This window comes from Varroa jacobsoni, unplaced genomic scaffold (genome assembly GCF_002532875.2).
Source record: "Varroa jacobsoni isolate VJ856 unplaced genomic scaffold, vjacob_1.0 scaffold_1356, whole genome shotgun sequence".
NCBI classification, from domain to species: Eukaryota; Metazoa; Arthropoda; class Arachnida; order Mesostigmata; family Varroidae; genus Varroa; species Varroa jacobsoni.
The window spans coordinates 158,364-170,755 of record NW_019214258.1 but is presented as its reverse complement, the minus strand read 5'-3'; the positions used below and the strand labels follow the sequence as shown (position 1 = coordinate 170,755).

Below are 12,392 nucleotides of genomic sequence, written 5' to 3'. Positions count from 1 at the left end.
AAAAGCCATCTCTAGTGGTCTCTATCGGTTAAATTGTTGCCAGTCTATAACGTGAGGCAAAATGCAGTGATCCGCAGAGCAAGGAGCCCGTTTGTCTCAAAATGCTTTTCTGCTTAAACAAACAAAATAGTCAATTTCGTACATTTGTCAGGGCAAGAACCTCTTTACTATAAATTGATTATACTATAGCTTGTCGGCGGGAACCGCATCCGATTTTATAAACATTGTGACAATTGTTTTTCGCATAAAATTTGACAAAAATTCTAATATCGGCAATCGGTCACATTTTAATGTTCAGGTACTGTGTGGACAGGAAATAAATCAGCCGATAAAATGTTAGTAGTAAGTTATTCATTCTTAGTATAGAGGATAAGATTTAGAAAGTAGCTAGCTCTCCTTTAAAATCAACTTTTTGAGAACTAGGGTTGATACAAAAGAAGCACCTAAACCTCTATGAAGAAGCCAAAGTGATTTTGCTATCAACGACCTATCGTCCATGGTGCAAAACAGAGTGTATCGATACTCGAAGTAACTGGTGCTAGGAACCTAAATGATGATCAGACCCAGAGTGGGCATTACAGCCCGAATCACCCGGTGGCTGCCACACCCAACCTACGACCACGGAAATAGTTACCAGCGGCAGAAGCAGTGGCGATCCGAATTAAAGCAAATGCTTCGTTGTCTTTTTCTTTTTAATCTCAGATGAAGAAAACTTGATTAAAAACACTATGCCGAATTGAACTGATCGAACTTACATTAAAACTTCAACTTTGTCTCGATAGTTAATTACACCTTGTTAATCTGATCAACTGTATATACGATTAATGATAGTTTTGTAAGCGTAAACTCTGGAATCACCAACGCTAGAATCAAACTGTAAATATTGACTGTAGTTATCCGGATCAAGCTACAGCAGCGCTATGGAGAATCAAGAAGTTAATTCAGTTAAGAAAACTTTGATAACCAAAATACCTTGAATGAAGCACAATAACTTAGCCAAAAAGTTGTAGTTATTCAACAAAATGAGGACAAGATGGCTAAATTTAACGTAGATCCTAGTAAATTTCGGGAACGCCATCAATTATTCGATTCGTATACACTAAGCAAAAAGCATCTCAAGCCAATTTAAACGTTGATCCGCTTTCAACAGAGCCTAGTCGTAGCTTGAGACACTGTACAACATCGAGGTGGACACAGCCGACATAGCCTTAGAGCTCATTAGGAGAAAAAATCGGCCGAAGAAGAGCATATCAAACAGCTTCAGAAACTGTATGACTACCCTAACCTAAATTGGCTAGACTGTATATACCTATATTGAGCCAAAGTACTCAAACTCTAGCAGCGCTAGGTCGTTCACAAGAAGTAGTTTTTTACCTTTATCATATTCTACGACACTGACCTGTCTAAAAACGTTTTAGAGGGAAGCTTGGATGGGTAGTGAAAGACAAGGACATGTTAACTCAATCTAAAACACCTATATTGACTATGTGTTCTGTTAGAATTCTGTTAATAGAATTTACAGATGTAAAACGTGAAATTGGCTATAGCCGTAGTAGTAATAAATAGCATGGTTAGGTCACCACAATGTTACGCAGCTATCGTATAGTGAGGGGACCCAATCAAGTGAATCCCTAAGGGATCAAGACTATTAACCGAGTAGGCAATTTTTCCGCTTCTCTCCGCGCATAACCATAATATATGTACGTAACAAATATGATAAGGCGTGTCTATAGTTAGACACAATCAATTCATCCAGTGACTAAAAACAACTCATATTCTAACAATTGTTGGGCTAAGGTAAGACTAGCAAAATGCAATATGGCATTGCAATGTGTCCTAAACGTGTTAATTTAAGCATGCTTGTCCCTACGTTTGGCAAAAGCAATTGTCACTATGATGAAAATAACTTCAAAAATTCAATTTGCCCTAGGATTGGGAAAGATTTGCGGGGTCATGCTCGATATAGGGAAACAGAGCTCAACATCTCCCGTTCGTAAATGAACTTCAAATCAATAGACGATTCAGTTCATTGCTAACGATATGTTTAAGGTAACGTATGTCAAATAGATCCACATTTACGCTTCGTTAGCCGTCAAATATTGGGAAGTTCCAGGAAGGCCTCCAGGTATTCCTCAGTTTATCGCTTCGCGCCCGTCGCTGGTTATAGTGAGAGTTGATATACGTTCTGATCCGTATGGGTTTCATGTCACCGTTCCGTATCGATGACGATCAGCCCAAAGGGAACAGAGTCGCAACAAGGATGTCCTTTGAATGGATACTTTATGGTGTCTGCGCTAGGTCGCTGTTCTAGCTAACTACACAACGTTGCTATGATGATTCCACGGAAGTAGTCTGTGGGCGTAATTTTCAGTCCGGCTGAATAGAATAGAATAGAATGCTGAAGTTATAAGTGTATCTCCAGTCAAAAAAAACGAATCAGTAAAAACAACGAATTTAGAAATGTTCGATTTCAAGATTACCTCCAGGCCATTGTGTGGTGAGCCTTCCGTTTGAGGGGAAGTACTAGTCTTTTAGCTGACAACCAACATACTCGCCTGAACATGTTTTTTTTCCGCCACAGGTGAAAACAGGGTGGGCAATATGCAGAAACATATAGAGAGGAGATTTACTCATGCAGCTATTCCAGGAAGCACTGTTTACCTATTTAGGTAGCTGCCGAAGAGTCAAGCGCCTCTTGCGATCTGAGAACGCGCGGTGATTAGGCTTCAATACGAATCTGCCTTAAGCGACGTTTTACATAGAGAAAATAAATTACGTTCTCAAATAACGAGAGTATTATTTCGCTTTCGGAAACAGAAGATTAAAATCGTCTCTGATGTAAAGGTAAGCACCTTCCTTCGCAGTTTCTCATTAAGATGGTTCACTGCACTTTTTCCAAATGCTCTTAGCCACTAGATAGTTTGAGAAATTTCGACATGGAGATCTTTAAATTTTGGAAACGGCTCAAAGTTTAGCCCGCCTATATCCATGGTCGAGGCATAGGGTCTCACTTGAAGAATAAGATCTCAAACTATTCGCGGCAGGCAAAATACACCCGCGAAACTATTGATCATGTCGCTGTGTTGTTGATATTGTCGGTGGTACGAACAACAACAGAGTGTTCTAATGATTGAAATATGGTCTACTAATTCATCGGAATGAGCGGACCGTATCCAAGAGCTAGCAGCGTGTAGCGGTTCCTTATAATGATATGATACCCGCTGGGTGCTCAATAGGACCAGGCATCTGGTTCCATCGAGGTCCTTGTGGACAATTGCGCTGACAGAAACGTCTAACGGTACTTGAGGTATCTGCTAATATCTCTCGTCCCGATTAGCTTGCTATCGCTATCGCCCCTTAACCGTACCCTAGTACGGTTAAGGGGCAACAGTTTCGTTCCGATAACTGTAGCAATACCGACCAATTCAAATATCTCTTTGAATAGTAGCAGCCTGGACTGTTTTGATGAATTTATCACTCACCTTTATTCCACCAAGTTCATATGTCTATTGACAGTGCACTTGATGATACTTATATGTGCACACGGTGTTTTCAGCTGAGCAATTTTGCTTCTTCAGCATAAATTCGGCCCCTACTCGTGTAAACTATTCGAAGATGGCCAATCGTGTCGATTCTGTTATCGTTCGCAAACACACAGGTGCGCATGCTTACAGCCAATGGCACAATTCACCGCCTAGGACTTTTCGCTGCCGTTGCACGATACACATGATTAAAAGTGAACTTGAGTAAAATATTCACAAAATAGCACTTTACTCTGACTTCTCTTGGATTCGCGACGCACCTACCCGTTGGAAAACGTTTGTAGCCAACAGAATAGGCGAAAGCTGGCAATTATCAGCTCCGTCTGATTGGCGATAAGCAACGCGAAGCAAAAACCAGCCGGATCTGCTCAGCCGGCATGTATCCCTTGAACGCAGATCGTCTTCTAACATGCTATCCACATTATGTGTTAACAGCGCACAACACATATACGAACAAGCTTTCGTCATAAATAAAATTCATCGACATACGTAATGGGTTCCATTGGCAAGAAGCCCAACACCATTATCATACCGTTCGTCTCGGAAGTCACGAACGCGTACGAGACTCTTGATTTCTTTTTGCCCTTTCTGAATATCTAGAGCACGTGCTTTCAGGCTGAACCAGACACCCATGTGAACACAATTCAAAGAGAGATCGCCTTTATCAATACACTTCCTTTGTGGACGAAACAGATGCCACTGCGGTTCACGTTTAAAAAAAAAGCGGAACGTTTGTTTGTCAACGAGCGCTATCGTGCCTGATCACCAGGCGACGATACATCGGTACGTTTCAGTCAAACAAAAGCTTGCATTACATTACATTTCATCAGACAGCGATCCTCCATGCTCTAAGCACATAAGACAACTTTAAGGGTAATGGCGGACTGCAGGATATGTCTTAAGGTTAAGGTGAAACTAACCGTTGAACGAATCCCTTTACAAGCAGTGCTTTGAACTAAAAAGAATCACCTGTTACTCACAGGTTGTGCAAGAATGATCGGGTGCCACTACGCCGCTTTATTCGCGATTAGTGTTATGGACGGCCCATCTTAAGTTGTCCTCACGTTTTGCATAACTATTCGTATTTGGAACGTTTTCAGTTAGGCTCCCAAGGGCAACTAAGTTACAGTTCTGATAATGGGGAAACGCCTAACTACACTGCCAAGAATATGCAATTAATTTTTCCGCACAGAGATTTCTAGATTGGATTGGCCAAATCCGCGATAAATTGCGAACCTATCACAGAAAAAAAAAAACATGTGGATAACTTGATTTTACAGACGATTCACTTTGTCAATTTCAGATGGGTTCTTGGATGACATATTTTTCGTTTTAGAGGATTACAAGATTGTTCTCTTACGTCTCGAGGCCATGATCAATAGCCGACCTCTGTCGACTGCTGGAAGCGCTATAAACTTGTTCTGTATCCCCCAGATATTCCGTTCGGCCATATACTGAAAGTGTCTCCATTGTGAACTAGCAAAATGTCATTCTGATAGCTCGGTGATTATGCTGGCTAAAAAAGTGGTACCGCTAACAACCGATCCGAAATTCTGAAAACGACTTAAAAGCAATCATCTACATTCTGCTCATGTACAGAAGTCTGAACGAGCCCGTCCGTCTCACGCCGAAGGTATCGGGCTACTCGAAGCTTCCTCGGCAAATCGTGTTTACTAGTTTTTGTGTCATGTTATATGTGTACACACGAGGGAAGAACAGACCCCCCGAAGCTGGTCTTGCTTAACGGGAGTGGCTACCTATTGCATTCTAGAGCGTACTAACTGAACTGTTTACTCATTTAAATATGTGGAGAAGCGTGGATCTCGTTATGGACAAGGAAGCCATCAGCACTTAGTATTATTATGCCTAAACAGTTACCTTGGCACATGATGGGTTTGTGTTTCAGTCTTCAATATATGACACAGTGCAGAGTTCGCTGTGCTAATCGCGCTGATGTAATATTGTGGTGTTCAATCTCTTGAGTGTCCTCGGAATTTCAGCGATTGTGATGAACGGGAACCGTCGGTTCTATACCGAACCTTCAACTTCGTCTCAATAACGAGTTAATTTTCGTTAATCTGATCGCATGCATCTGTACTCAATGATAACGTAGGAACATGAAATCGGCAGAAATAAGCGAGAGACGAAGCGCCCGTCGGTGGAAAGCCCGTTATTCACGAGAGATCATCATTCTGACACGCAGCAGAACCGCTCTCAATCCGAAGCGTAGTCACTCAGAGACGCTACCTCCGTCTTGCACCTCACCCATCCGAGCCACTAAAGAAAGAATTATTAGGTGTTATTCATTGGATAAATGGACAGTAGGTAGTGTGCGTTTGAAGACCCAATATAAAAAATTTTATAATTGTTCAAAGCTTACGAGTCATATGGTTAGGTCGCGCTACAAGTTTCCACAAAGAACCAAAAACGTTTCCACAGTGAATGCGCGGTTCATGGCTAGGCAATGCAGTCTAGGTAGCAGTATGTGTTCAGAGCCTATAGAAAGAGCACGGTTGCTTTCCAAGCTACCAGAATATCTGGCCGGAATAGCGGTAAGTATACTACACATAACAGTTACTCTTCGATAAGCTAATACAACGATCTCCTTAGTCCAACGGCAGTACCGTAACTTCCGATGTTTTATTATATCCAACGATCGGCACTGGGCTGCTCCAAATTATCAGATAATTATTGTATGAGCGTAGATAAACCAGGTATAAATATAAATATATGCCGGTATCGAATTCGCAATAAAGACCCGAAGTTCTGATAAAAGTCAACACGCTAGCAAAAAACTTCTATTCGGTGTGGATAGCCAGTGTCTCGCATTGCTATAAACAAAGAGGTTGACGAAAAACCCATAAGAAATTTAACTTGCCGATGTTATAAACCAGGCAAGGTAGATAATGGAGGAAATACTCTACAACAGGCTCCCGATCAAAATTTTAACTTCGTCTGATCAACTTCTTCTGTATAGATGAGGTGCGAGAATAACCCAGTTTGCTTAATTATGGATCACATGAAAACCGCTGGGGAATTTGAACATACATGGCATCCTTAAATTAAATGGAAAATCGATCGTATTTATGTATGTAATAAGCTAATAATTCACTATAAAGAACGCTGAAAGGTATACGCGGCCGGCATCGCAGTGATTGTTTGACCTGTAGAATCTGGCTATTTCGTTCGTTCAACGACATAATCTTTTCGTACCACATTACAAAAAAGGAATTGCGGCGATGTCTACCTCAGGGAGTCCCCGACCTTTTCTGGTCGGTAGCGTTCCCGGCTATTTGAGTTCAACATAGCCCCAGTGGCTGTTTATGACCAAGAGACCATATGAGAAAATCCCTTTCTTGCAGACTTGAAGCAAGTAAATGAACTTAAAGATAGCCTATCCTAAGCGTACTTTCAGTCTCCACTTTCCGGTAAAGAACCGACCCGTTTTTGGATCCTCGTTGGGAGGCCCTTGTTTACCAAGGGCTTAAAATGACGTTTCAACCCACCGCTTACGTTTGCCGTTGTCACTTGGGAGGGCAAATTCGCAGGGATAGATGTGCGATTCTATATATCTACACCTATGTTAAACCTTGCATAGGTGTCAGTGAAGCGGCCAAATCGTCATTTTGTAAATAATAATGAAATGCATGACTTTACCAGAAGCTATATACCACAGCGAATTCTCATGAACCAAATATATTGTGCATATATGAAAGATACGAAAAGTAGCATGGTGTCAAACACCATGCCTCTCGATGTCCGCTCTGGGTTTTGTTATGTTTATAACATTTGATAGGCGAAATAGTAGAGCGTGTTAATCATGTTTCAAAGATTACTTCAACTTGTTAATTATTTTCGTAGTTTTGCAAGATATAACATCTACGATATCTAGATTCATGAGAAAGCCTTTATTATCTGTTATGGCTATAAGGCCACTTATAACATTGTTACAGCGTTTATATCCGCCTTATGTTACGTAAAAGCTAAATTTAACGGACAATTTCTCTCGACGGTGGTTAATATAATAATTATCAGAACTCAGGTATGTGCAGCAGCCGCTTCCTTTTACGTAGTAGCACCAAGATTCATGAATTTATTCATTGATTTTCTGCGCATGTTACGCGTATTACGCGGCTACTTTCCAACACCACTTCGTCACTCACCCCACTCAAACCCCAAGCAAGTTCATACCTCATTGACCCGCAATCGTACTCGTTATAGTTATTACCTTATCATTAGTTTATCCTGTTGTGTATGGGTTTGTTGAGGAAGCACCAAACATGTCTCGGCAAGACTCAGCCCGGTGAATTTAGACAGCGGGAGCGGGCTTTTTATGCAAAAGCTGATTCCGAAGACTTGTTCAACACGGTATATAAAGTAGCCAAAGATGGTAAATAAAACAATAACCTGAATATGTACGTTAACTATGCAACCAAGCAGTAAATCATTGGGCTGGGCCTAATGACTTACTTCTGGAGCCGCTGAATCCTATCTGCGGTTATGCTGACATACAAACGCCATAGCTTCTCATAGCTCATGACAACTGATTGGTCCACTGTGGAAATAAATCGGAAATTCGGAAGTTCGATTGTTAACAAAGTTTATGTACCCAAAACAAATTTGCTAAATTCATTAGAATACCTGATATATATATATATATATATATATCAGGTTGATTAGGGTGCATGGGAGGACAGATACTATCGTTCTGGCCCGAAAAAATTGCGACCCGTATTTCCGCGGGGAGTCGAGACTTCAGTATGTTTTAATCGTTATCATGATTATTTAACTGCACAAAAAATTGTCCGTTATTTAGATTATAGCATGTGCGTATGTACGCGACTGCGGTATGTGCCAGTTCGCGGGGGAAAGCTGTAAAAGTAAGTTCTGTTCTGCTTTATAGACAATGGATAAGTAAATTCGCATTCTCAAAAAAAAAACAGCATAGATCTTATTGGGCAGAACAAACAGCTAATATCACTACGAGTACTACCGCCATAATAGAGTATACGTCAGGACGAAGAAAGGTTTTATTGCCTGATTCCGCGAACCCATGCAGGACATCCTTGATCACTTCGGTAGCCAAATTTCGTTCGACACGCGCACGAGGAGATGGCAAGAGGACCTAGAGAGCACAGCGTGAAGTTCACTTCACTGGGAATTGGAGGATATCACTTTTAAACTAAGGATATGAGATTTTTACGACACTAATACGATTATACGTACGCAGCAGAACAAATAGCTGCGAGATGCTCGTTCTTGCCAACCAACGACAAACCAAATCTAGTCCGCTTCACTATATGCATATAGATTACTACATGCAATAATGAATTTACACTTAGATACTTTTGCCGGTACCTATATCTGATGGGCACTGTTGGTAGAATAAGTTGCATTTGGCCGATAGTTAATGTGTGATGACTAGATTTTGTGGGCAGGCCATATGACGAAGTAGTCGGCGACGATGTCAAGAGCTGCTGTGAAATAGATCACTTCACCGCCGGACCTGCCCACTTCTATCTATTTGAGACACAGATAGTTGACCTTGACAAGAGTTTGGGCAAAGCAACAAACCTCATCAGCGCCTGCTCAAGCATACTCATGGACATCTGTCGAAACAAGCAAAGCACTAATTCAGGTCATATTTGCGAAAGACAAAGTAGTATTTGCGGGCAAGCAGGAACGTCAAGGTTTTGTTATTCCAGTGAAGATAAAAACTTCCGTTGGAAAGCATTTAAGGAGTTCGGAGACATAAAGGAACACTGCCAGTTTGCTGCTTTCATTAATCATATCTTCGGGGCCCCCTTTCATCGAATTGCCTTTTCTCTGTAATTACCTAGCATTATTATTTATCTAATATGTAACTTAAATATACTTTTTTAGTGGCGGAGCGTCAAAAGTCCGAAGTTAGTGAATAATCTTTTTTCTTCTTGAATTTCACGTCCGGTGATGCCCTTGGGTATTGCTTTCGACGGCCAACTTTTGAAATGAAGCGGGCTGTGTTTTAAAGCCAGTCATTGATCTGCGATTATTGCGGTAGTTGGGAGCGCATTAGCGAATCAACAGTGCCCAGCAGAAGATAAGGTGCAAGACCTGGGCGTTTAGTAAAGCATTAGTCTCATTTAGTAAAGCTGACAGCATCCGTTGCGAAAGACAATCGGGCTAGACGAGCCCACACAAACTCAGAGGAAGACCATGCTTAATTAGGATGACTGCGGAATTTAACGGTGACGAGAATGTACTTACGCTACGGTTCCTTTAATGCAAAAGAAATGAAGCATGACCGCCCTATTATATGATATCCTTGGCGGAGATCACCGTCCGGCTTAATCAAACGTGAGAAATAGCGGGGCATATGGGCGTTTGTGCTTATACTTAGGTGTTCTTATATAGGATTTAGGATGTAGTAAAAGGTAAACGGCGCGCCACCCAAGTGTTTCCAGCCGTTAGCGGTGCGCAGTTCATGACGAAGACATACATACCCGAATGGGGATTTGTCCTCTACGGCCTTCCCGATAGATGAATGAAAAGGCCACGTCTGTTACTAATATACAGGCCAAGAAGGATGTTGTGGGTTATGCAACCGTTTTAGTGGTAATTGACTAACTTCGTAACCAAAAGAGGCAACGTCGATCGTTAGGCGGGCGGAAGCGCCCATATAGACGAAAAAGCTGACAGAATCAAACCATACGCTAAAAAACATATTTCTGTAGATGACCAAGTGTAACGACGTGCCAAGAATATATATATATATATATGTATATATATAGCGAGTGCTTAGAAGTAATACATTGTATTAACTCCATAAGTATTTCTGTTGGGAGTGATACTCAATTGCCTAGATGAAGGCAGTCTAGCTCTGCTAAAGAGCTATTCAGAAAGTGTCATCGGTAGACGTTTCCAGTTGAAAAACATTAGTTCGAAAAATAGGCCTCAGCCTGCCAACAGGGTGGCGGGATGTTAAGCTTGAATAATGATGAGCGTCGCCTCATAGGGACGGGAGCGGTATTCCATTTTATTCAAGTGCGATAAACCGCCAAGTTAGGTCGAACTTGTGTCCATTCTAGATTTGCATCTGTAAGACATTAGGGATCGAGAAGAACAAGGCTGTCTACATATCAGCATTATTTCATTTCACCTTGTCTTGGCGTTTTTGCAAGGGTTGCGACCGAAGGCGGTTTCTGTGACAGGATTAAGACAGCACTGAAGGCCGTACGCAGCAGCAGACGAAGTTGCGTAAACTGTCATAAAAGTTGTAGAATTTAGCCCAGGATAATTAACTGCCAGATGCCATTTAAGGTGTTTGCCTTTAAAACTACGTTTGCAACAAGTCCGCGAAACCTTATTTTCATCACTTGCGCTCGTGGCATAGAAAGCGCAAAAGACAAGGGCTGCCTGTCACTAAATTGAATTCTCTTCACCCAGCCTCATCCTGATATGCGATTGTTTTTTTACTGAGCTTGGTGTCGATATATGTGACCTATTTAAAGGTAACAATTGAGTTTAAAGCTTTATCCATTTTAGCACTGCCAATGTTGTAGCCAAGCGGGATGGCAGGTCACTGAGGTAGCAAGAGAGGGAACTGAACGACGCAGTGCTTAGTGCTTCTGTGGCTTCTTAGCAGATTGGCCTATAGGGTGGGTATCATTAGAATGGTTCATAGTTGTCCTATTAATTGGGTTGTACATTTAGCTGTCCTCTTGTAACAACGTCTAAGTCTGGGCATCGATCGCAGGAGCGGCAATTCGATGTTTAACGACCGAGCTTTATTCGGTGCCTTCGTGACTTAATTTGCATGAAATAGAAGGGCTTTCATGGCTAACAAGTTTACTGCGCTGATTCGGAAAACTCTCAGAGTGGCAGCGCCATCGAGTAGGCCGTTGATACGTGATAGAAGACTTACATCTCTCCTTCTACCTTTATTTTTCTCTTAGGAGGGAGTATAGGGTGTGGGCACCCTACACTCCCTCCTAAGTATGGGTCTCTATAAGTCGCATATCTCAGGGCAGTCTTAAAAACGTGGACAAGCTGCCAGGACGTATTACAGTTCCGACAGTCTTGATCCTGGAAACAAACCGCCGCAAACTGACCGATTCCCTAGCGTTTTTAATACCTACACGACAGCGATGCCTTTATACAAACGCTGCGAATACGGTCTACCGGAAACATCTGAATGGAAGGCGCCAACTAAGACAAGGCTAATTTGGGGAAGCTAGCCTTGCTTCGGTACCGATGATTTTCCTAACGTCAAAAATGTCTAGAACAGAAAACTCTATAAAAACAGTTTCATCCAACAAAGCTGCGTCTACGATAGTAATAAATGCTCACATTTCTTATGGCACCCGCCTATATACAGCTACTCCGTCTAAGTAGATGACAGTTACTAGCTTATCAAGCTATACTTTTCCTTGAAAAAAACTTTTTTGAGTCTTATTGACATTATTAACGTTTGTTGGTTTTCTTAAGGTGGCGTTCTGGTAAAAGTGTTTTTTAGATAGGGATAGAAGTAGAGGAAAATGAGATACCAGCTAGGCGGTTGTTCCTCTTAGGTGACTTGGACGCTACCTTGTGGACTTCCTTTGCGTCTGATTCAATTCCATCCTTATACGTCACCAAAGCAATTTTGTTCTCGTGGGGCACACTAATCTCGCGTTACCTCTCGTAGGTAGACAACGTGAGATTGGTGATACCCTAATGGCTATGTGGTACTTAGCATAATCAGCGGATCATTTCATAAAATCAATAAAATCGTGCGCAAACATTTTCGTGCCTTAACCGTTCAAACCATGTGATTTTTACGTCCTCGAATCGAGTCAGCGACCGCTTGTCGTGGCGGATCTTCCTGACGTA

The 12,392-nt window shown here is 41.7% G+C and overlaps 1 protein-coding gene and 1 long non-coding RNA gene across 4 annotated transcripts in view; one reads left to right on the top strand and one right to left on the bottom strand.

The window, feature by feature from the left end:
- LOC111269133 (uncharacterized) overlaps window positions 1–3,929 on the bottom strand; it is a 164,801-nt gene extending 160,872 nt beyond the window's left edge. For 2 of the 3 annotated variants that reach the window (XM_086971986.1, XM_022848520.2), the window contains exon 1: window positions 3,483–3,929. The gene's annotated coding sequence lies outside the window, so the exon portion shown is untranslated. The remainder of the gene's footprint in view (window positions 1–3,482) is intronic. The other variant, XM_022848522.2, reaches the window with a different exon arrangement.
- A 146-nt stretch (window positions 3,930–4,075) lies between these two features.
- Window positions 4,076–8,130, top strand: LOC111269134 (uncharacterized). Its single transcript, XR_002685603.2, has 2 exons — window positions 4,076–4,325; window positions 4,846–8,130. It is a non-coding gene; the product is annotated as an uncharacterized LOC111269134 (long non-coding RNA).
- Window positions 8,131–12,392: the final 4,262 nt, after the last annotated feature.